Source organism: Myodes glareolus, chromosome 13 (genome assembly GCF_982192425.1).
Source record: "Myodes glareolus chromosome 13, mMyoGla1.1, whole genome shotgun sequence".
Classification (NCBI taxonomy): domain Eukaryota; kingdom Metazoa; phylum Chordata; class Mammalia; order Rodentia; family Cricetidae; genus Myodes; species Myodes glareolus.
In genome coordinates this window covers 6695513-6722630 of record NC_142038.1, presented here as the reverse complement: position 1 = coordinate 6722630, position 27118 = coordinate 6695513, and the positions used below count along the sequence as shown (strand labels likewise).

General features: G+C 47.2%; 1 protein-coding gene and 2 long non-coding RNA genes across 10 annotated transcripts in view; 2 read left to right on the top strand and 1 right to left on the bottom strand.

Annotated features, from left to right (window-relative positions):
- Positions 1-4502: 4502 nt before the first annotated feature.
- LOC148119942 (uncharacterized) lies at positions 4503-6752 on the top strand. The gene is made up of 2 exons (XR_015734669.1): positions 4503-4692; positions 6123-6752. It is a non-coding gene; the product is annotated as an uncharacterized LOC148119942 (long non-coding RNA).
- A 1688-nt stretch (positions 6753-8440) lies between these two features.
- Positions 8441-12600, bottom strand: LOC148119941 (uncharacterized). Its single transcript, XR_015734668.1, has 2 exons — positions 12433-12600; positions 8441-8819 (listed from the first exon to the last, which is right to left on the bottom strand). It is a non-coding gene; the product is annotated as an uncharacterized LOC148119941 (long non-coding RNA).
- Positions 12601-12775: 175 nt separating this feature from the next.
- Positions 12776-27118, top strand: part of Mbp (myelin basic protein) — a 109862-nt gene continuing 95519 nt past the window's right edge. For 7 of the 8 annotated variants that reach the window (XM_048419606.3, XM_048419610.3, XM_048419605.3 and 4 more), the window contains exon 1: positions 12776-12912. The gene's annotated coding sequence lies outside the window, so the exon portion shown is untranslated. Of the gene's footprint in view, positions 12913-18608; positions 18661-27118 lie in introns of those variants that run through there. The other variant, XM_085676359.2, reaches the window with a different exon arrangement.

The following is a 27118-nucleotide window of genomic DNA, read 5'->3' as shown; positions in this document are numbered from 1 at the left end:
ACCCGAGCTTGCTGCCCTGACCCTTCTCCCTGCATCCCATGAAAGGGCTTCAGGGATGATCTAAAGCGATTTCTCCAAAATGGAAATGGCTAATGGAGCCTGCCTCCTCTATCCTGCCCTGGTGGCAAGATCATTTCTCAGGAAATTAGGATCTCAAATGAAACAATAATGTCATAATGTTGGAATGTCCATCTCCAGTTGGTGGTAAAGTGTTGTTATCCTGACGGTGGGGGAGGCAGACTCAAACCCCTTTAAGCTTGAACCCTCTTCTGCCGTCTTCTGAGGCAACTTGCTGCACTCTGCTTGACACGAAACTGTCCATCATTCAGATGAACAGGGTAAGATTTTCATGAAACCGGCGAAGATTGCAAATGCCAGGGTGGCTCTGAAAAGACATACATCAATGGGCCATTGCATATGAATTCCCACCACGGGCCAAAGATGATTAAATAATTTTTGTAAAACAGCATTTGAAATTTTCCTCTTGTCCATATTTTTCATAATAGTCAGAAGAAAATGGATTACAACTCTGCCAGAAAGGGATAGCTTGGCATTTGAAGGAACCCAGTGCACACATTAGCACAGGCAGTCCATTAGGTCCCGAGAATCAGGGGACTGAGTCAGAGGCTCCAGCTAGGGCTTCATTTCTGGGATTCAACAAATATTATTTTTTAAAGAGCATCCAAGTTACTACCCAGAAGGCAATTATCTCCTTAATGTTCATAAAGTGTGAGAAACAAATGAAAAATACATCTTAACATTTGCATATGTACCCGCAGCTAAAACATTAGGAGTCAAATTGCACCGCTGCTTAAGGGCAGGGAGAAGGCGGCTCTGGGTTTAGCTGTTTGTGTTAAACACTCTGTTCATCAAGGCAGTCTGTGCAATGGTTAAATAGCCTTGGGTAGTGTCATCGGTTCGTTCCACAAGATGAGTTTTACCAGGCAGTGCATCTGACCTTCATCTGAGGAGGTCACCCAGAGCTCAGCCAGGTGTCTATAAAGACCAATAAAGACTCAGAAGCCAGATGCTGGGGTGAAAACCTGCTAGCTCAGAGAGGCCGAGAAGGCACCTGGTTGACCTTCCTCTTCCGCTGATGTCCCGGAAAGAGAGCTTTCTACTATGTCATTTCAATCAAAACTGCTAGGGGCTGCAGACCCTCAGACCCTGAACTTTCTAAGACCTCTTGTCTGCCAGAGTAAACAACTTGTTTTCCTATGCTTGCAGCTGCTCTGAGCACGGAACCCTCACGAGTTCCTGATAACAAGGAAGTGGTTTCTGGTAGGCTTTCAGTAGAAAATCCTGAGAGCTAGGGATCAGAGCTAGTGGCCACTGATCAAGGAGAGCACTATGTAAGCTGCCCTGGAACACAATAAAATTGGCATTCTTGTTTCAGGAGTGACCTATGTCTCTGTGTGTTTTCTAATCCTCAGATCCTTGCCCGATCGCAGTTCCAGGTGGTGCAGGCACCACACGAAACTCCTCAGACTGAAAGTCCCTCCCCTCTACTTCCTGTGCACCTCTCTCTCTATCCTCTTGACTCCCTTTTACTGTTTTTTTTTCCTGTCAACTGGTTGCTTTCTCCACCTCTTAATCTATGCCTGATTTTACTTAACCTTGTTTTCAATATTTAAGTAAAAAGTTCTTGGATTCAAGGTGTGTGCTAGGACTGAGCCATACCACAACTAGAAACAGGTTTTTCCGGTAAATAATACAATCTCAGGTTCACAGTGTGATCATATATCCTGCAACAAAAGACCTTTTTAAATTTTTTTCCTTCCTTGCCTGTCAGGCTTCTTTGAAGCATGGTCCTTGCATCTCAGACACGGCCTATGATTCATGGGGGCTCCTGTCCTGGACCCACTATAACTCATACATCTGATAGCCACAGTCTGCTTACTACCCAAAGGTCTGCTATACAGAGTCCTTAGGAAAAATAACACACACACACACATGCACACACACACATCTACCCGGTAATTCAGACTCTCATATATTGTTACTTGGGCTATACTCCCCATGCACAGAGACTGAGGCAGGAGGATTGAAGCAAGATCATGCCCAATCTGGGCTACAGAATAAGACTATCTCAAAATAACAAGTAAAAAGTGGGGGTAGAGGGGTCAGTAGAGATGGCTCAGACAGTAAAGCACAAGGTCCCACCTTCAACCCCTGAAATCAATGTAAAGGGGTCAAGCATGGTCATACATGCTTGTAATCCATCTGAGGAAGAGGAGCCAGCTGGGTTCCTGGGCTCACTGGCCAACCTCGCGTGCTAGGGAGTCCTCGACAAGTGAGAAGACCTGTCTAGAAAAACAGAAAATAGATAGTGGCACTGTATAGTGATCCTCTGACCTACACATACTCATGCACACCAACAAGTACACACAAAGTAAGACGAACAAAGGGGGGATATTGAAATGGTAGAGTGCTTGCCTATCACACACAAGACCCTAGATTTAATACCAGTCCTGCATAAAATATCTGGGGAAGCAATTGTCACGAGAGGCTTCCTCCAGCAGAGACACACAGTCAAACACTAGGTGGAGAGAGAACCCAAACTGGAGATCTCCAGTGGATTCCTCCCCCCAGAACTTGGGGAACCCCATGGGATAGGAGGAGGAAGGATTGTAGGAGCAAGAGAAGTTGAGAACAGCAAGGGAGCACGGTCCACAGAATCACCTAAGTAGGGCCATAAGGCTCACAGAGACAAGAGCAACAATGATGGGGCCTGCCTGGGTCTGTGCTAGGTCCTCTGCATATGTTATGGTTACACAGCTTGATGTTCTGTGAAACTCCCAACAGTGGGAGCGGGGATGCCTGTGACTCTTCTGCCTGCTCTTGGGACCCTTTTTCTCCTATTGGGTTGCCTCACGCAGCCCTGATATAAGGACTTATGCCTAGTCTTATTGCAACCTGTTACACAGTGTCGGACTGATATCCCTGGGAGGCCTGCTCTTTTCTGAAGGGAAAACGGAGGAGGAGTGGATCTGGGGAATGGGGTGGGAGACTGGGAGGAGAGGAAGGAGGGAAAACTGTGGTCAGGATGTATTATATGAGAGAAGAAAAAAAAATCTGGGGAAAGGAAGACTGTTCTTGCACAAACCCAACCACACTGCGTTACTGACTTGAGACAAGGTCAGTTACACAGTGTATGGCTTTTGATACTTCTCACTTATTTTTGGTAACTTTTTGGACTGACAAGCAGAGTGTATTTTCTTAACCCAGACTGAATCTTTTGCCTGCCATGGGAACAGTTTACTGTGTGAGACCTCACCCCCAGAAACAGGAATGACAGTCGAACAACATTTGGTGTCCTTCTCTTCCACCAGATCCTGAAGGGTGGTACAGGTAGAAGCTAAAACACATCTCCAGGTCCTTGGCATGAGGTGCAGTTCACTGGTAGAGCACTTGCCTAATGTGCATGAGGCCTAGACTGCCTCTGGCACCATGTGTGCACACGCACACACACTCCCGGCTACCAATTGACTTGAACAATCTAGTTGTGGGCTTATAATTAGTGCCGATGTGTTTTACAAAATGCACCTAAACATATACCCTGAAGACTAATGGTATTTTCTGAATGTCATATAACCTCACTCTTTTTCCCTTGGAGGTTAGAGAAATAAGATGGAATGCTTGTCCCAAGAAAATGCTTGTAAATGCGTGGAGAGGGAGAAATCAATCTCATTCTCGAGGTGGTTCTTTGTTCAATTGGTTCGTTGATGGGTTTTCTTTGCTAATCTGTGCTTCCAAGACCACAGAGACACACAAGACATACTGAGGACAATAAAGGAAAACATTGAAGTCCCATCCAATGCTGGCTGATCATCAGATTTTCCTGAGTGCCCTCTGGCCTGGACCCTGACTCTAAACTTGGAACTGTCCTCCAAACCGCTATTGCAACCTGCTACCGGACTACACTCTTCTACCTGACATAAGTAGCCTGAACTGACACAGTTGTCCTCCAGAGGGCGCATGAGCCCACAGATTTGTAACAAGGTGAGCTTAGGAAGTGTTCCCACTGCCAGCCCAGAGGTCTGAAGCTAGGCATGTTCGAATAACTCCCAGGAGAACAAAAAAGTCCCACCATGACCTCAGAGTTGGTTGGCCTTAACTTGTGGAAAGAGCCCAGCCACGTGATAAGAAAGGAGTTGACTGCCACGCAGAGAGACACAGACCCTCCCTTGCGGTCACACAGCCACACAGTTCAGCTACCCTGACTGACATGGTTCACAAAGGTAAAGCTGTCCCCGGATGCAGAGAGAGGACACAGAACTCAGGCCAGGGGGCAATGGGCCCTTGTAGAAGCAGGTTGCTGTGAGTTCCCAATGGGTTTAGGAGATTTACTGGGTGGGTCAGCTGCCCTTCCCCAGTTTCTTCTAATGGGAGACAAGAGCTCCTTTAGGGACCCCAGACTATACTGGGTCACTGGAGTAACCCTTCTGTGCTGTTCTTCGTGCTGAATCAAATATAGGGCTAGTCGTATGGTGCGGGAGAATTATCTGTATTCTGTCAATCATATTTTAATAAAACGCTGATTGGCCAGGCAGGCAGTATAGGCAGGAAAGCCAGACAGGAAGTAGGGGTGGAGCAAAGAGACTGGGAGTATTCTGGAAGCAGAAGCTCTCTCTCAGCCACTCCTGCGCAGACCACCGAAGAGGCAACATGTAAGCTGTCACACTGAGAAAGGTACTGAGCCCATGTGGCTAAAATAGATAAGGATAATGGGGTAATATATGTTATAAGAGCTAATAAGTAGCCTGACCAAATGGGCCAATCAGTTTATAACCTTATGGAGTCTTGTGTGTGATTTTCTTTGTTGCTTGCCGGCTGTTGGGGTACTGGGAGGGACAGAAACCCCAACAAGCCAGCCCTCATGTTACATATGGCGCCCAGACGTGGATAAATGAATCCACAGAAAGCCTGAGAAAGTTTGGGAAAGAATAGAGTAAAGTATGTTTTCTTGGTAGCAGCAATTTTTCAGTTCTGCTCTGCTTGCTAGAGGCAAGCAAATGCTCTCATCTAAGAGAGGCTTCTTGACTCAGCCTTAGCTGCAAAACCTTGCAGCTCATTAAGAGGTCCTGCCACGAAACACTTAAATGGTGTTGATGAAAAGCTGAACGTATGCTTTTCGGTTTTAAGCTGTAGCAGGAAAAAAATCTGTGCTGTTTTAAAATGTCGGCTTTCTAGGCTGTCCTGCCAGAGCAAACTCTGACTCTTTCAGGCAGGCAGTCCGACCGAGTGTGGTCTGTGAGCAGAATGCCGCAGCTTGCTTGCTGGCAAGGACCTTGAAACGCCATAGAGTTGTGGCAGTGAACACAGCTCTGGCTGGTACCTCAGCCTTGAGGCTGAAAAGCTAAGGAATGAGCTGGATCTAGCCATCAAAGCCACAGCTCTCCATATTGCTTAGTAAATTAAAGACTCATATGGTCAGAAAAAGAAAAATGTACAGTAAAGAGAGATTCAAAGAGGAAGAAAACCTCTAAATGGTTTACAGTGTGTATATGCAGGCTAAAAGTTAAAGTTCTTAAAGTTAAAAGGAAAGAAAGAGAGTAGTTGGGTGTGGTGGTACACACCTTTAATCCCAATGCCTGGGAGGCAGAGGCATATTGACCTCTGTGACTTCAAGGGGTAGAGGTAGATTGACCTCTGTGACCTCAAGGTGTGGTAGTACACGCCTTTAATCCCAATGCCTGGGAGGCAGAGACAGATCTCTGTGAGTTCAAGGTGTGGTAGCATACACCTTTAATCCCAGCACTGGGGAGGCAGAGACAGGAGGATCTCTGTGAGTTCAAAGACAGCCTGGTCTACAGTGTTATTCCAGGACAAAGATATACAAAGATCCTGTCTCAAAAAGTAAAAGTAAAAATAAAAGAAATAGAGGTTAAAATAAAGCCACATAAAGATGGAAAATGCACAGAGAATCTTCATACTGTATGCTATTATGCTCTCTTTAAATTGTTTGATTGCTGAGGAAGGAGCAACAACTGCTAAAAGACTTTTGTTTATAAATGCTGCTGAACTAACCCAAGATAGGAATTTTGAAAATACCTTGGCTTCAAAACTGAAGTCAAAAGGTATGTTACTTTGGAGAAGAGATTTTGCTTTTGTTTCCACAGAAAACGAGAGACTCTGGATTTATTCAGAGTTAAGAATAATCACCTTTGACCAAGGGAGGCCACCTGAAAAATCTCTGATAGGAACAGATGGCCCAGATGACAGAGGTCTACATCCAGAACTGATCCAAGACTGCTGCCTGAGATGATCGAGACTCACAGGATACTCCAGTCATGACTTGATTATAACTCTAAATTTTCTTTAGGTCCCCATAAGATCATCAGCGCCCCCAACCAGCAGGAAGTAGCCTGAAATACTACGCCCACATTCCCAACAAATGGATTATGGGTATTTTCCTTTGTTTAAAAAAAAAAAAGAGGGAAATGGTGCGGGAGAATTATCTGTATTCTGTCAATCATATTTTAATAAAACGCTGATTGGCCAGGCAGGCAGTATAGGCAGGAAAGCCAGACAGGAAGTAGGGGTGGAGCAAAGAGACTGGGAGTATTCTGGAAGCAGAAGCTCTCTCTCAGCCACTCCTGCGCAGACCACCGAAGAGGCAACATGTAAGCTGTCACACTGAGAAAGGTACTGAGCCCATGTGGCTAAAATAGATAAGGATAATGGGGTAATATATGTTATAAGAGCTAATAAGTAGCCTGACCAAATGGGCCAATCAGTTTATAACCTTATGGAGTCTTGTGTGTGATTTTCTTTGTTGCTTGCCGGCTGTTGGGGTACTGGGAGGGACAGAAACCCCAACAAGCCAGCCCTCATGTTACAGTCGTACACCTATACAGGATGCCTCCCGTCACTCAAGAGATGCCTGGGTTGCCATGAGTTCAGAGCTGCCCCACCTCTGTGGGATTTGGGGAGATCCTGTCTCCAGCCCCAGACTCTCCCAGGATCGCCGAGCTGGCCTGCATAGCACCTAGGCTCTGCCCTGAACAAGCTGGCTGATCCTAAGCGCCTTGCTGACCCTGAAGCCTAGGCTCCTCCTCCAACTAAGTTTCCTGCAGGATTGGAGTGAGTTAATCCCACGAAGGGCTAGGTCTCAGGCAGGTGTTGGCCAGGCATCAGCTGTGACATGACTGCTTTGCTGTGGCTCCCCAGGGCTTAGTGGCAGCCTCGTCGTCCCTTTGACCTACCGGTTTCTAACAAGCTCCCTATGTGCACATGTCCCCTTTTCTCCATCTGGCCAATTCCCACACTGTTTACCACTGCTCAGCAGGCTCCTGGGAATCTAGGGCTCTGTCCTGTGGTACAAACACTGTTATTGGGGTGTGTGTACCCCTTCCCTGTTTGCCTAAACCAGAGCGCTTCATGTTCCTCAAGAGAGACACCTTGCTTTTGTGCTTAATTCAAGTTGTTTTGTTTACTAAGTAAGTAAATGGGTGGCTGGAAGAGTGGAATGCTCAATAATCAAGACTGGCATTTAACACAGTGCCTTCTTCTCTGTATAGCTCTGCCGAGCGCGCACACACACACACACACACACACACACACACACACACACGCACACAAATAGGGTGGGAGTGAGTGGCTACACCTCGGCATTCTATCATCACTCACTGTTTGGTTTAATTCTCTCAAAACCTCTTTCAGCTACCCCAATGCAAAGCAACGCCCCCAAGCTTGGTGGACTAAATTAACAACCATCGAACTGTGCTCATCTCACGACTTCTGTGGGTCAGGAGTCGGGAGTACAAGAGCAGATGACTTCTTTCTGCTCTGTGTTGTCAAAGCTCAGCTTGGAGGAATCAGAAGAGGGTGACCCCAAGGCAGCCTTCCTGAAAGGCTTGTCCCCTCTCATAGACGGCAGGGTGTCACACAGCTGACAGGCAGAGGTGTGCACATAGCTGCCCCACGAGTCTGTCTGGGCTGCCCCCAAGGCCTGGTGGTCAGGTCCCAAGCAGGACAACTCAAATGAGACAGGGCAACCTTGGCGGCATTACAATGACCCAGCCTTTTACACCAAGGACACAGGTCAGCGGTAGAATGTTTGTCTCAAATGCAGAGAATGGCCCATTGGGGGAAGAAAACACAAAGCTCCAAGGTTGAAGAGGAGGAGACAGACACCGCAACCCACAGCTTGAGTGTCAAAGTCACACAGGAGGAAGACACACTGAAATTGGAGGTGTTGGTATTGGGGAGACAAATTACCATACCACCTCCCCCTTAAAGTGACCACTGTGAGTACAAAGAGGCCGAGAGGATTGCAGAGGCATCCTGAAAACCGCCAGACACAGTCAGGCCTCACACTGGAAAATCCAGGAAAACAAATGGATTAATACTTACCAACCACAGTACAGCACCCGTGGAAAGCATAAACACAGACTAGTCCATGGGTTTCTATAGGCCAAGGAGAGCTTCAAGCCCATAAAAAACTAGATGCTTTTTATTTTATTAACAAAATTGTGAAGCTATAGCTGAATGAAAATATGTGGTTCATACTTTGTAAAAGTTTATAAAATAATAACAAATTGATAGTAAGAACTGTTTGCTCTCAGCCAGATGTCCCTGCCTTAATTTTTCAAGAAGTAAAGCAAAAGAGTCGGGTAAGCGTGTGACTTGGGGCTACACCCCAAGCCTTTCCTTGTTCACATCAGGATTTTCTTAGGCTGAGCTTTCTGCAAGTCACTCACCTACTGCTCTTGCCATCTGTGCACATGGTGGATCACACCTGGTCGCTCCCTAGAACACGAGATGAGACAACAGCCCAGGCACAAGTCCATTCTCTGCTTCATGAAGACTTCCAGCTGCAAATCACAGCAGAGGTGAAACTGAAATCTGTCCTTTCATAATCAAAACAGAATTGTGAATGCAATTCTGGAAAGAAAACAGAAAATTCAAAAGGCGAGCATCCCAAGAAATATTTAGATCAGGCTTCTGTGTACATGTGTGGTGTGTACATTTCTAGGTACGTGTCGATAGGTGTATATGTAGGCCAGAAGAGAACATGAGATGCCTCCCTCTATTGCTTCTGTGTACATGTGTGGTGTGTACATTTCCGTGTACATGTTGACAGGTGTATACACAGGCCAGAAGAGGACATCAGGTGTTTTCCTCTATTGCTTTCCACTTATTCCCTTGAGACTCACTGAACCAGAAACTCGATGTTTTTTATTTTTGTTGTTTTTGTTTGTTTGTTTTTATTGAACTATATATTTTTCTCCTCTCTCCTCTCTTCCTCCCCCCTTCCTTCTACCCTCTCCCATGAGCTTCACACTCCCAGTTTACTCAGATCTTGTCTTTTTCTACTTCCCATGTAGATTAGATCCATGTATGTCTCTCTTAGGGTCCTCTTTGTTGTACAGGTTCTCTGGGATTGTGAACTGTAGGCTGATTTTTCTTTACTTTATGTCTAAAAGCCACTAATGAGTGAGTATATTTATGTCTAAAAGCCACTAATGAGTGAGTATGTATTTGCCTTTCTGGGTCTGGGTCACCTCATTCAATATGATGTTTTCTAGGTCCTTTCATTTGCCAGCAATTTCAAGAAGTCATTATTTTCCTTCCCTCTGTGTGGTACTCCATTGTGTAAATGGATCACATTTTCTTTATCCATTCTTCGGTTGAGGAGCATTCAGGTTGTTTCCAGGTTCTGGCTATGAGAAATAATGCCGCTATGAACATAGTTGTGGTATGATTGAGCATCCTTTGGGTATATACCCAAAAGTGCTATTGCTGGGTCTTGAGGTACTCCATGTTTTAACTAATCTGGCTTGTCAGAGACCTCTGAAGACCCTCCTGTCTCCTTCTCCCCCACTGCTGGGATTACAGACACCTGTGGTCACACCTAACTCTTAGATGAGCAGGGAGGTCAGCAAGTATTCTAACCCAGAAAACTCTCCCCAGCCCTAAATTTCATCTTACTTTACCTTGGTGCATTTGGAGTCTGACTCAGCAAGCCTATGCTAAGGGTAGGTCGCAAGCAGAAGCCTTTGCTGCCTAGTGAGGTGCAAGACTGATGACTATCTTGAATATCACCATAGAACCTTCGTCCAGCAACAGATGGAGATAGAGACAGAGACCTACATCGGAGCACTGGACTGAGCTCCCAAGGTCCAGTTGAAGAGCAGAAGGAGGGAGAATATGAGCAAGGAAGTCAGGACAGCAAGGAGTTGGTCCACCCATTGAGACAGTGTGCCTGATCTAAGGGGAGCTCACCAAAGCCAGCTGGACTGGGACTGAACGAGCATGTGATCAAACTGGATTCTCTGAATGTGGTTGACAACTGGGGCCGACTGAGAAGCCAATGATAATGGCACTGGGATTTGTCTCTACTGCATGTACTGGCTTTTTGAGATCTTAGTCTATTTGGATGCACACCTTCCTAAGCCTGGATGGAGGGGGGAGGGTGAGTGGAAGGGCAGGAGGGAAATGGGAGGAGGGGAGGAAGTGAAAATTTTGAATGATATTATTTATAAAGCAATAAAAATAGGAAAAAAAAGATGTTGACAGGGCTGTGCACTCTACCCTCTGGCAGCCTGAAGTTTAGTGAGAGAAGGAGGCAACTGCACCAGGGTTTCTTAAAAGCGCCAAAGACAACAGGAGGCGCCGTCACCACTTGTCAAAAGCTGACTTTCCCTCTAGCCCAAAGGATCGAATCTCAGTCATCTTGTTAAAGGCTACAGTCTTTGGGTAAGAGTTGACTCCCATGGTGAGGACTGGCTTTAGAACCCCTAGTCCTTGGGTCTTTTCTCCTTTCCTTAGCCAGCAAGGCAGGAAGCTGTTAAACATGACCCTCAAATAGTGACCAACAGCCCTATTAAAGCGCCTACTCCACACTCATGTCTTTCTTGAAAAGTCTTTATGGAGCTTGAGGGTCTGGCTCCTATCTGTAGCAGACCTTCTTTTGGACCACCCACCAACTCCCAAATCATGATGCAGAGCCTTACTATTAATTAGGAATGCCTGGACTTATCTTATGCTTGTCCCACTAGCTCTGATAATTTAACCTGTTTCTCTTCATCTGTATTTTGTTTCATGGTTTGTTTTTTTTTTCCCTTTCTTTCATTATCTCTGTCTTACTCAGGGTCTGACTGGCTCGTGGCTGCCTGGCTGGCTGGCCCCAGGTGCCCCCCTCTTTTTTTATACCTTATTCTCTCCTCTCCCAAGCCTAGATTCCTCCTCTTAGTCTCTCTGCCCACCAACCCCACTAGCTATTGGCCACTCAGCTTTTTATTAGACCAATCAGGTGCCTTAGGCAGGTAAAACACCACATCTTTACATAGTTAAACAAATGTAACATAAACAAATGTAAGACATCATTACATAGTTGAAAAACACAGCATAAATAAATGTAACACATCGTTACATAGTTAAACAAATACAGTATCAACAAATGTAACACATCATTAGATAGTTAAATAAATACAATATAAACAAATGTAACACATCTTTGTCAAAAGTAATATTCCACAGGACACCTATCTACACAAGCATTGTATCCCCACAAACATTGCAGGCAACATTTCACAAATCCTTTTAGAAGGGTCTGGCAGGATCAGCCATGCCAGCCACCAGGAGGGAAACCTGCTGTCCCCGGGAACCAACAAAGCCTTGGAGGTCAGGAGGCTGTTGTTCCCATCATGACTAGCAGCTCCCAGATTCACTGACATCTGCAGGGCGGGGACTCTAGGACACATCTGTCTTCTGGCTGCTGACACTGAGCTTTGATGTCTGGGATGGGACCCGAAGTTCCAACATTCTCTGGTGGCCTGAGCACCAAGGGTGACCTGGCCAGTTGTGAGCACTGGACATCCCTACCCTGGTGGCTCTCTTGCTTCAGGGAGGCTTAAGGTCACTCCATCTTATGTTTCCCCTACTTTTTCATCCTTACCTCCAAATCCCAGGACCTACATCCTCGTCACCAACAGTTCCTAGGTAAGGACCAGGTGGGTGTCTCTAGACTGCTGGAAAAGTATTTGCCTTCAGAAGACTGGCATTTAGACATACATAGTCGCTAGATCCTCCACCTTCCAGGAGGATGTGAAACTCCCTAGGAGCCAGCTGAGACTTCCTGTCCTCTGTTCTTTGCATGTATGGGTGTGTCACTAGGTTGTCTGATTGATTCTCTAGTAGGGTTTACTTAACTAGATAAGAACTAGAGACTTGGTGTGGTCCCTATCCACTAGTTCCTCTCACCTACCCAGAGTCAGGCTGATGGAGTCAAAAGATCCACGTGACAGCACGGGAACTGTGTTCAAGTAAGCACAAAAAGGTTCCAGAGTAGAAGAAAGGGGACGCTTTCTTGTTGGAGTCTTCCTGACAACAGGAGTCCTGGTCCTGGGCACTCCAACCAGCACCTGTGGTCTCAGCTCCAGCTTCAGGCCCAGAACTCAGAAACCCACCTCGGGTGCAACTGACCTCGTCATCAGGGACAGGTACCAGGGATCCAGGTAACCCATGGTGCATGGTGGTCAATGCCATCCAGACCTCTGTTGAGAGCTGCTGTGAACTCCCATTCTCCAGGTTTCCAAAGCAGGGAAGTTCTGAGAGTAGCAGCGCGAAGAGCTTAGGGCGGTGACGAGAAAAGCCCCGCCCCGCCACTCGGAGGGTTGCCCTGCCCCTGGGTCCCCGCGTGTCCCCCGCCCTTCCAGTGGTGCGCGTTTACCTGCCAGCAGACGGAGTGAGGCGGGGCGGGAGCGGGGTGCGTGCCCGTCCCCAGAGCAGCCACTGTCAGTCACCGCCGCTGAGCGCCAGCGAGGACGAGCCTCTGGCCCAGGCGGCCCGCGTCTCGCGACCCCGAAACCCAGGACCCGCGGCCCAGCGACCCCGAACCCAGCGTCCGGTTCCTCCTGCCGAGCTCCCTGGCGCCGCTTGACCTCCGAGCCGCAGCCAGCACCGGTGAGTGATGATTATCAGGGACGAGCGGGGCGGCCCTGGAGCCTTTGTCTCGGCGCCCCTCAGAGCGGGAGACCCCAGCACCGAGCCTAACTCCCAGAGAGGCGGAGAAAAGGGCGCTCGGTACCGGCCGCAGAGCTCTGGTCCCTCTCCCAGGCCAGGAGCGCCCGGGTCACACCTGACCAGAGAAGCAGGTGGCCCCGCAGGTGGCAGCTAGGCGACCTCTCGGACCGATACCACGTCGGCAGTCTCGCTCTTTCTTGGGAAGTGGTGGACGCGGTTGTAGACTCAGGTCCACAGCGGTGGGGACTGGAGGCCTGAGGGATATTCCCGGGTAGTCTCTAGCCAAGCCTGGGGACCCCGGGGTCGCTGAAACTCGCGCGGCCTGGAAGTGGTGGGGGGAGGAGTTTAGGGGTGGGAGGTGACCTCGGTCGAGAGAGACCGCCCCCAGCGTGAGAGAGGGGTCTTGGGCGGCTCCTAAGGCACAGCAGGGGTCCATCTAAGCCTACAGCGCCTGCTAACCACACACCTGCTGCCCCTCGGAAGATCCCTGTCCTGCCCCTCCCCACAAGGAGAAGCAGTTTCTCTTTGAGCAGAGGGCGGCGACAGGCACTTGCCCAAGCTTCCGCCTTCTCGGGGCCTGTGTCTGGCTCCTAGGCCCTTTCGGTGCCGCACGCAGACCCCCCACCCACCCTGTCCACCTGCGGCCACCTGCTGGCCTCTGTCCAGCTGGAGTGGTCTTCCCGCTGTAACTGGATCTCTTGGTCCTGCTGAAGCGCCTGGTCCCAGTTGCCCCTCGGGGTGAGAGCAGTCCTAGTGTTTTGCTTTGGTTTGTTATAAACTCTGGTTTTTAGGGCATGGGCGTAAGCCGCTTGGGATTTCGAGGTGCTCCTTTAGTCCCCTGACTTGGGAGGTGGAGCAAGGCTTGAAAAAGGGCTTGCGGTTCCCTGAGGAATCAGTTTGGACTCTGCTGCTTGCCAGCAGGATAGCAGCTGATCCACTCAGCACACAAGCGTGGATCTGTACAGTCGGGGAGAGTCTTGGAACTGGGGGTGAGAGTCAGTAGGGGTAGGAGACATCAGACATCAGGCAAGCATCGCCTCTGCCTGCACTGGACACGGGACACACAACTAGAGCGACTTTTTCAGAGGAAGGAAACCTTAGGGAGGTCTCGTTAAGACTCGTAGCTTTGGAGGGTATGTCTAGGTAAGCTTAGAAGACCACCCCCTCACTACCCATGACTCTCCCAAATAGAGCTTACTCTGCCAGCACCTCTGGAATTGGTGTGGGTACCTGCTCTAGAGGATGGCATCCCCGGAAGAGACGGTCCCAGGCCAGAGAGCGGGATAATCACCACGCAGGTGCACGGCAACCCAGCTTGTGTAAACATCCTCAGATTCTCGGTGGGATATACAGACACCTGAAAGAGAAAATACGGTTTAAAATAACCATGAATATGAGAGACAACGCCTAAGGATGTAATTGTTCTGAAATGCCTGCGTTTTATCAACTTGAGGATATATATATATATATATATATATATATATATATATATATATAGTGTGTTCAAATCCGCTTTTAATGTCTGTCTAGATATGGAGTGTTGGTTCTTGGTGGAAATAGTGTGTGGTTAAGAAAAGATGTGCGAACACAGAAAAAGAACATAGCCCCATCTTTCAAGGATGTTCAGATTTCGCTTGGGTTTTGGAGTGCCAAAGCTTTTTCTGTTTGATTCTAGGTTTCCTCTTCAGGTTGGATTATATTTACTTATTTATCTATGTGTATATGTGCGTGAACACGGGCAGGGGTCAGAGGATAAGTTGCAAGGGGGTCAGCTCTCGCCTTCCACTATGTAGGTTCTCAGGTCGTCAGCCCTGGTGACCACGACAAGTGCTTTCACCCCTGAGTCATCTCTCTAGTCCCCTCCAGGTTCTCTCAAATGTCAGCGACTGCCTGTGCCTCCCCAATAGCAGGTGACATTGACTGACCACTCACCAAACACCAGGCTCCCTGCCGAAAACTGATAACCACTGCATTTCAGTCTCCACTGCCCGGAGAGAGCTTCATTCCCCATCATTACCCTGTTAGTTGCCTCTCAGGCACAGAGGGGAAGTGAAGTGCCTCTGCAAAATTACCACCTGGCCTCGTGACCACTTAAAGGTGCCCCTCCTTTCTTCTTAAATGTCCACCATTAGAGGCTGGAGGGATGGTCCAGTGGTTAAAGATGCTCTACGGCCTTTGTAGAGGGCCCTAGTTCAGTTCCCAGCACCCATAGCTGTTGGCTCACAACTGCTTTGAACTCACAACTGCTTGGAACTCCAGCTCCTGGAAATCCGACACTGTCTCCCCGACTCTGAGGGCACCAGCACTTATGCAGCATACACATACTGCTCACATAGATATGCAGCATATACGTACTGCACACACAGGTATACATAGGACCAAAAGTTTTATGTCCTCCACTGATGAGTGACCGTGCTTATGAAAACATCCACTTTCCATCCCCAAGGTGACCTGACCATAGAAACACCCATCTTAGGTGATGTCCCTGCCCTAGCCTCCTTTGCTGTTGACAGGAAGGCTTTAACTCTCTGTTAAAATCTCTGGTGGGTAGACTTCAGCCAAGAAGCAAAGTCAGCAGGAGATACTTGTTAGCAATCTGATTTGATCCGTTTGGAGGCAGCAGCTCTGGCAGAGGTGGGAGCCTGATCCACTTAGAACAGGTTGATGAGGAGGTAGCTGGACTCTTGGAGGAACCCCGGGCTGCTGAGCATGGGGCCATCTTCTGTCACGGCTTCTGCTGACTCCTGAGAACAAGTAGCATATTCTGAAGCCACCACAAGTCTCCACTCAGGAGGTTTAAAGATGTGACCCCATGATTCTGAAAGTTCTTTAGAAAGAGAGGCAGGCAGACAGACAGAAACTGGAGGGCTGAGATGTAGCTCAGTTGGCAGAGCACTTGTTTAGCATGCACAAGACCCTGGGTTCAACATCCAGAACTCCAGCATCTTGTGAAAACTGGCAGCGTGGTACCTGTCTGTCACCCTCCCCCTGCCCCCAATTGGAAAATGACAATGGCAGAAAGATAAAAAATTCAAGGTCAGCCTCTGCCATGAAGAGAGTTTCAGGCCAGCAGAACATGAGACATGAAACCCTGTCTCAAAACAAAAGAAACAAAAAAGATGTGGGAAGAATGGAGTCAGCTCAGTCTCAGGGACATATGGAGTTAAAAGTGTGACTGAACACTCTCTGAGTTCTAAGAGATAAACCCGAAATGGATCAATTAAGATAGGAAAAGAATTTCAACCCACAGCTAATCAGTGAAAAAAAAATAAAGTGATGATAAGATACTGTTTCACATTCCTTATACTAGTGAGAATTCTCAAACCCTGACTGTGCCACGTAAGTACGAAGAGGTAGAGAAAGGAGAACTCACATGTGAGTAAGAAATAAACACTTTAACTGAGACTGTACACAATCGATCCCCAACCTTATCCCTAAGCCCAGCCCTTACCCCCTAAGCACAACCCTAACCCAACCTTCAAGAGAATTCCTAGGAGGATGCATATGACCACGGATGTTCATTGAGACAATCTGTTAAAATCTTCTGTTTGGGGATAATAGTAGCCTTGTTGCAATTACAAGATATTGTGTAGAGAGCTGGGGGTGGGATATGTAGGTGTGATTACAGCACTCAGGGGGGTGGTGAGTGTGTGGCCACCCTGACTATATATTCTGTGAGATTCTGTCAGAAAAAGTGGGAGGAGGAGAGAGGAAGGAAGGGAGGAGGGATGGAGGGAGGAGGAAGACAGAAAAAGAAGGAAGGGAGGGAGGGAGGAAGGAGGGGGAGAAGAGAAGGGAGAGGAAGAAAAATAATAGCACAGAGCTCACGCGCACATGTGCCCTCCACTTAGTCTCCCCAATAACATCTTTCAGACTACAGCACAGCCTTGTAACCAGGAATTTAACCATGATACCAACCATTAGCCTTGCTCAGATTGCACACTTCACTGGTTTCCACGCCAACATCCCTATGTCTGTCACTATGCCTGTCTCCGTGTTTATGCATCTGGCTATACCCATAAGTTTATGTGTGTCTCTGTGTGTCTAATATCTGTGTGTGTGTGTGTGTGTGTGTGTGTGTAGATTTATGTGATGTCACCCTGTAGAATCACCTGGCTGCTAACACAATCAAGGCTGAGCCCCATTGCCATCTCAGCATGTCCCATGCTCCCCTTCACAGCTGTAATCAACTTCCTCCATCCCCCTCCCCGCTGCCAACATCCTGTCCCTGGTTCTCTCTGGTGCTGTCATCTCTGTACAAATGCATCCGACGTGGCCCCTCCTGTGCTGTGCATTTTTCCTCAGTTCACACAGGTGGTTGAGTGCATAGGCTACGGTTTATCCTGTGCTGTTGCTGTGTGCTTGTGTGGGGTAGAAGTTCCACTGTTTGCTCTCCAAGCTTCCTGGAAAGGGTGCTTGGGTCCTTTCTGAATGGAGTTACTGCACACAAAGTTGCTATGAACGTCCACCATCACTTGTGTGGACCTAGTTTTTGGATCTCTGGGATAAACACCTAGAAGTGCAGTTGCTGCATGTCGTGGCGAACACCCGTTCAACTGGCATCTCATTTCCAGGGAGAGGTGGCATTCTGCTTTCCACCCAGCACTGCCTGAGAGACCCTGATGGCACAGGCTTTCAGGTTCGTTCTAGTTTTGGTTTTGGTTTGCTGTTCTGGCGTAGTGTAGGGGGACAGATCATGGTGGGTTTGATGGTGTGAAAGATTGAGTGTACGCCTTTGCCATCTGCAAGTCCTCCTCAGCAAAAAGGCTACTTGTTTCTTTCTTTCACTTTTGAATTGGGTCAGTAGTTTTTATTAACATTTGTTTTTGCTCGTTCTTCTGGTCTCTAGAGCTTCCGTCTTCCGCTCCTTCCTGACAGTTCAGTCTGTGTTTTCATCTTCTCTGTGAGAGTGTTCAGAGAAAAAGTTGGTTATAATTAATTATTTTGATGCATCTCAAGGTGTTCATTTTCCCGTTAATGTGGATTTGGGTTTTTTGCTTGTTTGTTTCGGATATATATATACATATACATATATATATATATATGTATATGTATATATATATATCCAACCAAATATATATATATATTTGGTTGGTAGGTGTTTTGGTTTTTTGGGGGGTGTGGCTTTTATGTTGTTGCTTAGGGGTGGTTTTGTTTTTGTTTTGTTTTGTTTGGTGTAAAGTCTTAAGAATTCTTCATCCAGCAGAATTGGACTACAGAGGCAGGTGGATCTCTGTGAGTTCAAGGCCAGCCTGGTCTACAAAGTGAATTCCAAGCCAGGAGAGCTACATAGTGAGACCCATCTCAAAAAACAAACAAAAAGTAAAAGGAAGAAAACCCAAGAATTCTTCACCTAAAGTCCTGAAGACTCCTTGTGCTCTTTTGTTTTTCGTTTTTGTTTCCACTTTTCCACACTTCAGCCTGTGATCCATTCTCAGTAACTTGTGTGTAAAGTGTGAAGTTTAGACTGGGGCTTTTTGTTAAAATACTTTTGGGGTTTGATAAAAGACTTTAGGAAATGCAGTTCATCAAATTGCTTTTGCCACTGTCAAAAATCATTTTCACATTTTGTTTTTGTGTTTGTCTGATTGTTGTTTGTTTTGGTGGCTTACTTCCAGACTCTGCTCCACAGAACAGTGTGGCTGTGCCCTCATCAGGACCAGGATGTCTCCACCACTGACTCAATACGTGAGTGAGTCAGGCAGAGACGGTTCTTTCACCTCCTCCTCCCTGTCTTCGTTCTTCTCCTTTTATTCCTCCTCTTTCTCCTTCTCTTCTTGCCCCACCACCTCCTTCTCCTCCTTTATAAAAAACCATGTGGATGGAGAGAGGGCTGAAACACTGACTCGGCAATTAAGAGTACTTGTTCCTTGTCTTGCAGAGAACCCAGGTTCAGTTCTCAGTGCCCACGTGATGCTTCTGACCTCCATGGGCAACACACACACACATACACAGTGCGCATACAGAATACAGGCAAAACCCTCATACATAAAATATTTTTTTTTTAGAAAAAAGTAAACTCATGCTGGATATTCCGGGTTCTCGGGCTCTCCAAAGAAATTCTAGTGTGGCTTCTTCACACACACAACACCCTTCCCTGGTGGCATTTCATGAGCACACGTCTACACCGGTGAACCGGTGTTGAGGGTTCCCACAGAAGATCATAGGTGGCCCCTGATTCCGCAGGCCATTCATTTCTTCCGTCAGATTTTTTTTTCTTCCACCGGTTTTTTTCTTCAGGACACTTAAATATTCATTTTCCTTGTGGCACTTGTAAGTGTCAGCATGTTTTGAACGTCAGTGTTTTTTTTTTTTGATATCTAGAACTGTGAGTGATTTTCACGTGTTAAGCGTGTGCCCTGCCACTTGGCCGAATGTTCTTGTTAAGTAACAGATGGTTTTTGGTTCACTTTCTGTGGTTTCATAGGTTTGTTGGGATATTCTACTAGAACGTGATAGCATCTACACGTGTGGTATTTTGTTCTTTCTTTCCACTCTAAGTCATGTAACCAGGCATGGTAGCAATGGTTCTAATGCCAGCACTCGGGAGGCAGAGATAGGTGAATCTCTCTGAATTGTAGGCCAGCCTTTTCTACATAATCAAGTTCTAGGCTAGCCAGGGCTACAACATGAAACAGAAGAAGCCAGGTGGTCGTGTTGCATGCCTTTAATTCCAGCACTCGGGAGGCAGAGGAAATGCACAGTGAGGGCCCACACATCTAGCTCCGCTCGGCTCACCTTGAATGCATTTGCACATGCACACAAACACACAGTCGTTGTCCTCAGGACTCCCTGTGCACATCCCTATCAAGCTGAATTTTTGTAATAAGAACTCGTGGAGTTGTTGATAAAGTTTTATGTTAACAGCATTTTTACATTTTGGCCATTTATGTCTAATTCTCTATCCATTCTTAGTCTTATCTCCTTTCTCCCTGTGTGTGGCTATATCTCATGGAGCGTCCTGTGGATAGTCACCTCCTTTGACTCTTCAGACGCTAGAGGTCTAAGTAAACTTGCTAGCTAGAAATTATAAAGGTATGCTGTGTGTTTCTCCCGCACATCAGAGGCACAGCTCCTCTATGGAAGTTCTGCTGTCTTCTCAGCACAAGACACCATGCAGTGTATCTCAGGCTGCACCAAGAGAAAGGAGAGGGAGTCCTTGACTTTAAGTGACTGTGGTTTTCTTAGGGATTTTGGAAGCTCCTCACTCTGTTTCCTAAGGCAAAGAATTTCCTGAGTGCCCTGCAGTATGTTCAGTGTCTGAAGCAGAAGGGCTGCCCTAAAATGGCGGCTCTCAAGACCAGGAATGAAGCTCAGTCAGAGATGGGTGGTTTCTTTACATACACAAGGTTCTCTTCCCAGCACTGCATGTATTGTACACATCTGTATAGCAGCAGGAGGAGGTAGAAGGATCAGAAGTTCAAGGTTATATTCTGCCATATGGCACCATCAAGGCCAGCCTGTGATACATGAGACACTGTCCCCCAAAAGGCAGCCAGAACTGCGGCTGTCTACCACATACACACCTTGTTGTTATAAAGGACAAAGCACTCCATCCTGTGCTTGCATTTTGGAATAGTCAGTGTGTTTTAGTCACTGCGACAGCTATCACAACAGAGTCCTGGTGTCTGCTGCATACACAAGTGGGCTTTGTTACTACTGATCTCATTCTACAGTGGATGGCCAGGAAAACCCTGCCCTGTGCAGAAACCAGACATGTAAACCTGCTTTTTGCCTCTAGAAGCCAGATGAGGAGTTAGGACATGGTTTATTATAAATTGTTGCCTTAAAAGACCAGACAAATTAAATCAATAATTAAGAAAGCCAATGACATAGGGAAAGAAATAAAAAATGATTCTCATGTATATTAGGAGTTAGACTTCCTTTTTGTTGTTATCTTGGGTTTTTGTGATGGTGATGGTGGTCTTGTGTGTGTGTGTGTGTGTGTGTGTGTGTGTGTGTGTGTTTGAGACTGACTGTCATGTAGCCTAGGCTGGCCTCAAACACATTATCGAGACAAGGGTGACCTTGACTTCCTTATTCTCCTAACTCCAGCTCTCAAATGCTGGTATTACACGCTTGTGCTACCACTAGGCTTCTCTCGTGTGCATATTTACATGTGTGTGTGTGTGTGCATGTGCGTGCACACACATGTGTGTATGTTGTGGTGGGTAGGGACAGCATGTATGTGTGGTGGGTAGAGACAGCATGTAGGGGTGTGCATGGGTGTGGGAGGGGAAAAGCTGGGGATGTGCATATATGCATGCATTGGGGGGTGAGTGGGGTGTATGTTTTCAGAAGCAGGCGATATGTGTTGGCTGGTTTTATTCTGATTCCTTCAGATGTCTGGTGAGATAATAGCCTTGGGGTATCCTGAAGTGTGGTGTGAACCCTAGCCAAAGTTGTTGTCCTAGAAATAGCAAGATTACACACCCTATTCAGAAGCAGGCATGGTGCACATGCTGTACCATATGTCACTGTACATTGTTTGATAAGGGGAGATGACGGTCTTGATCGCATTATCGTCTTCACGTGTCCAGACCTATTGCTGCAGAAAGAAAGACTCAAAGCAGATGCTATAAGCCAGCCCTTTTTGCTTCCAGACTACATGCTGGGAATCGTTACAGAAGGGGAGGCAGAACACAGAAGTGCAGAGATCAGTAAAAGGCCTGATAGCAAATAATTGGATTAGATAGAAAGATAGATGATAGGTAGATACAAGTAGACAGGCAGACAGACAGACAGACAGACAAATAGATGATGGATACATAGATGGAGAAGGCTGGATAGATAGTATAAGGATTCATAGGAAGGTAGGTAGAAAGAAAAGAAGGAAGGAAAGAAGGAAGAGGAAAAGAAAGAAGATAGAAAAGAATGGCTGAAGACAGGTGTAGTATGGAGCTGCGGGCAGGCCTGCTTTTCGCCTCACCCAGCTCCCACACGGCTAGCTTAGTCCCAGAAATAACAACACACAAATTGTATTCATTTAAGCACTGCCTGGCCCATTATCTCTAGAGAGTTAGTTACTGACTAACTCTCATATCTTGATATTAACCCATTTCTAATAATCTGTAGCACCACGAGTTGGTGGCTTACCAGAAAAGATTCAGCATGTCTGACCTGGTGGCTGGCTCCATGGCTTCTGCCTCATAGCCCTCTTCCCAGCATTCTATTCTGTTTACTCCGCCTACCTAATTTTCTGTCCTATCAAAGGGCCAAGGCAGTCTCTTTATTGACCAATGAAACTAACACAATAGACAGATAACCCTCCTCCATCAGACAGGGAGATGGATAGTACATACATACATACATACATACATACATACATACATACATACATATCTTGGTATCTCACTGAACCCCAGTCTCCAGGACTTCATTGAATGGTTCTCCCCACACAGGTAGAGTTTGCAAAACTTAACCTGCTTTCTACATTGAGGGGTTTACATCTGACCTCTTTCTATTGAACTAAATGAAGTATTGGGTGTCTCAATGCAGGAGTGGGGGCAGGGACCCTGAAGCATGAAGATCTGCCCTCCAAGCCCCAGCATCTGCCCAGCCTTCTCTAGGGAGTAGTCACTGCCTCTGGAGTCGTCTGCACACCTCCGCTGTGAGGGCGTTCAGTGCGAGGCACACCATTTCCTCACACAGAGCTCCTGTCCTCACGCAGGGTTGCCTCCAAGTAAATCGAGCAAAGACTTAAAATCCCCAAAGCTGTAACTCATGCAGCATACCCGGCCGCCAGAGCAGCAAGGTCTGGCCTCTTAGCCTGTGATGAGGTGGTGGAGAGTTCATAGAACTCACTGACATTCTGCTGAGAGTGAAGCACAGAACGGCCGTGCAGGTGTGAGTTCCCACCCTTCTAAGGAGGGATAGCTGCCTGCCCCAGGCAGATCCGGGGACAGAATCGTGGGAGAATGCGCCTTAGACCAGCAGTGTTGGTAGGCTTCGTGGAAGAGAGAAAGCGGCAACCAGCTGAGGCCTCTGCACTGTGACAGCTGCAGGCTGCACCTTGCCCCACATCACAGCCTGCGCCCTTGTGAAAGTGGTCACATGTCACTGGTCACAGCTGTGCCAGATGCCCTGCGGATTGACCCAGTTTGGGGTGCTTCTGCTTTAGCAAAGTCAGCCTGGAGACTCAAGGTTGTGTGTTCCCTAGACAAGGAGTGGAGAAGGGATTCATTCATAGACGCATCCTTCCCCCACAGCTGTGGGTGAATTAACATATGTTGCCTGGGACACCGGAATTGTGACTTTGCAGAGTCAGACAGGTTAAATTGCAAGTGATCTCTTTTGGAAGGCACAGTTCCATCTGTGGAGATGCGGAATCTCCTTGCAGCCCTATATGAAGGATCTAAACCTAATCCTGGCAGTGACCACAAGTTAGCACATCTGAGATGTCAGCCTACTGCTGCTTCCTGTCTTCCTCCTCCCTGTCCTCCTCTGCCTCATTGGGTTCTGGCATTTAAGGTTGTCAGTCCAATGTCTGGAGGAAAGGCAAGTTTGTCTGCCTTGAAGATACCTGGAGCATGTCTCCTTTTTACTGGCACCTCCGTGACAAGTCTTGATTCCTAAAGGGTCTGTCCTAAGAACAGGGTATGTACTGAGGTGCACCTGCTTAAAGAGGGGTCCCTGCAACAGATAGCTCTCCAACCCTCAGCTCCTGCTCTCTCCCCTGCTGTGTAAGGTTGCATAAATCACAGTTGACCCTGGAGTCCCTGGTCCTTATAGAACTTGCCTCTGGTCCTCACAGTACCCAGACCCTAGTCCTCACGGTACCCAGACCCTAGTCCTCATGGTACCCAGACCCTAGTCCTCACAGTATAGTCCCCACGGTACCCAGACCCTAGTCCTCACGGTATAGTCCTCACAGTACAGTCCTCACGGTACCCAGACCCTAGTCCTCACAGTACCCAAAATCTCCTGGTTCTCTAGTACCCAGACTCTGGTCTTCACACCCAACCCCTCTTACCTACACATTGTTTAGGTCTAATGCCATGCCACAACTCAAGGAATTGTCTAAGGCCCGTGAAAGATGTAGACTTTCTCTCTCTCTCTCTCTCTCTCTCTCTCTCTCTCTCTCTGTGTGTGTGTGTGTGTGTGTGTGTGTGTGTGTGTGTGTGTGTGTGTTTTTCCTGGTCCGGGTTAGTAGAAAATGTCTTCAGAATTTCCTTTGCCCTTCTTCTCCTTCCCTGGACTGAGCCCCTACTATGGACGACTATCATTGTCCTAGGTGCTGAGGACACCTCAGAGAATAAATTTAGAACCCACCTTGTCCTCCCAATGAAGTGAGCAGGGGGCAAGGGCCCTGGGTGTTGTCAGAGTAAGTGGCACCCAGGCTCTGACTGAGAGACACCTGGGGCTGAGTGTTTGCAAGGGCCTGTGGTGTGTATGTGTGTATATGTGTGTATGTGTATGAGTGTGTATATGTGTGTATGTGTGTGTATGTGTGTGTATGTGTGTGTATGTATGTGTATATATGTGTGTATGTGTGTGAGTATGTATGTGTGTGTGAATGTGTGTATGTGTATGAGTGTGTATATATGTGTGCATGTGTGTGTGTATATATGTGTGTATGTGTGTGAGTGTGTATGTGTGTGTATATATGTGTGTGAGTGTGTATGTGTGTGAGTGTGCATGTGTGTATGTGTGTATGTGTATGAGTGTGTATATGTGTGTATGTGTGTATGTGTGTATGTGTATGAGTGTGTATATATGTGTGGATGTGTGCGAGTGTGTATGTGTGTGAATGTGTGTGTATGTGTGTGTATATATGTGTGTATGTGTGTGAATGTGTATGTGTGTGTGAATGTGTATGTGTGTGTATATATGTGTATATGTGTGTGAGTGTGTGTATGTGTGTGAGTGTGCATGTGTGTGTATGTGTGTATGTGTCTGTGTGTATGTGTGTGTGAGTGTGTATGTGTATATGTGTGTGTGAGCGTGTATGTGTTGGACCTCCCCTCCCCTCTCTCCTCTCTCTGCTGTCTCTATCACTGATCTCTGGTTGGACACTGTGACATTGAGTGTTGCTGTCTCTCACCTTGTACTTGGCCTCCAGCCTCATGAATCTGGTGCTAGCAGCTGACACCATGCAGACAGCTTTGCTGACACCTCCTCAGGAAATGCTATGTTTCTAAAGATACCCCATCCCTGAGCGTTCTCACCTATCCCTATGGAAATCACAGCACTGTGTAGGCACTGGGAGCTGAGCCTCCCAAGCCCAGTCCCCATGTTCTGGGGAAAAAAAATTGGACCACACTCAGAGAGACCGGGAGCTTACCAGAGACAAGCACAGGACGAATTCAGGCCTTTATTTCCAGAACATTTTCTCCTGCTGTGTCACATACCCCTTTATGTAGGTTCTGTTGTCTTTAGAACATGCACGCATGTATGTACACACACACACACACACACACACACACACACACACACACGCCTCATACGACTGGTATCAAAAAGCATGTACAGGCTTTGTAATTTGGAGAAAGACATAATCACAGTCTATGAAAGCCACAGGACTGACAATTCTCACCCTGCCAAGATGCTTGCATTTCTTGGGCCGTTTCTGTTGCTATGAAAGGCATTTCTTCCTCATCTTGATTTCATTAGAGCATTAAGATCATAAACCTTCAGTCTCCTGACATTCAGCACAGCCTTCTAAAATATCCTCACCTTTTTGGGCCCAAAGACATTATTTAAACCTCACGTGGCACACAGAAAGCACTCAAGAAGCTCAGATCCATGGCACCAGGCACATATATGGTACACAAGCATTCATGTAAACAAATGCTCATACACATAAAATCCATTTTTGAAAAACATAATGTCCCCCTCTTCGTTGACATCTTGCGGTGATTTTTCATGGGAAGGAAAGTGTGTTGTGAGCTGGTGTGAAAGGCAGGAGAAGCAGCCCCTCAGTTCACCAGCGCTTCATTCCTTAGTCTAGGACTCCAATCCACTGTCTTTGTAATGCAAGTCATCTGGTCTGACTGTGAACTTAAGCAAAACATCCAAAGGCAACAGACTGCACAGCAGTCAGGAGCAGGGCCCAACTGGGCTGCAGAACATGCAACACGTCTGTCCAGCTCTGCCTGCAACTGAGAGGTGGACTTCTGCCACTCAGTGCCACTAAACTTCACATGTTTCCATGCCTAAAGAGTAGGTTGCATAACAAAATGCCTTTCTGGGAGTTCAGCCAGCCCAGCGCATGGTAAGTGAGGTCAAGCTGAGGTCCACCCTGAGTTCTCTGACTCATATCTTATTGGCCCATCCTTTCCTTTAAATGCTGCTGACACTTGCTGCATTCTTTTGTATGTATGTATGTATGTATGTATGTATGCATGCATGCATATGTGTGTGTGTACATGTGTGGAGACCAGAGGCCATCAGTGAGTGCCTTCCTCAATCTCTGTTCACCTCAAGTTTGGAGCATGAAGCTCACTGATTGAGCTAGACCAGTGAGCACTCCCATCTTTGCCTTCCCAGTACTGGGATTATAGGTACACAGTACCACACCCCATCGTCTAAGTGGGTTCTGGGGCTGCAAACTCAGAGCCTCATGCTCGCGTGGTCGGCTCTTTACATGCTGAGCTGTCTTACTTGAAGCATCTTTACCATTCCATCACGTCTTAGGAAGATAGCTCACGAGTCAGCTGTGTGCCTTCTTGACTGACTATTTGAAAACAGGCCAAGCCATTTGTTCTCCAAGGTTACAGGGGGATTTGATGGCTTCTTATAGCATTCTTTCCCCTGATTATGATCTGGAAGGTTCAGAAAGCTTCCAGAGAGTTCTGGAGGGGACTCAGTAAAATGCTACATGCACTTATGAAGACCTGGCACCCATTAGGAGATGGGCTCTGGGCCAGGTCTCCCAGGAGACTCTGCTGACGTCACAGCGTGGCATTCCTTCCTCTGATTAGAATCGGGAGATTTAGATCAACAGCCCTGGGATGCAGTTGTCTGGATTCAGAAAAGGCAAGTTTGGGTTCACTGTGGCTCACACTATAGCTCTCCTGAGGTCCCCTGTAAACTGTGACCAGTGTATGGGCCAGCATTTGGCTCCCTCCTGCAAAGCATCCTAGGACCTTGATGCTGATATTGAGGAGGATAGGGTAGAGCAGAGCCGAGACCACAGACAAGCATA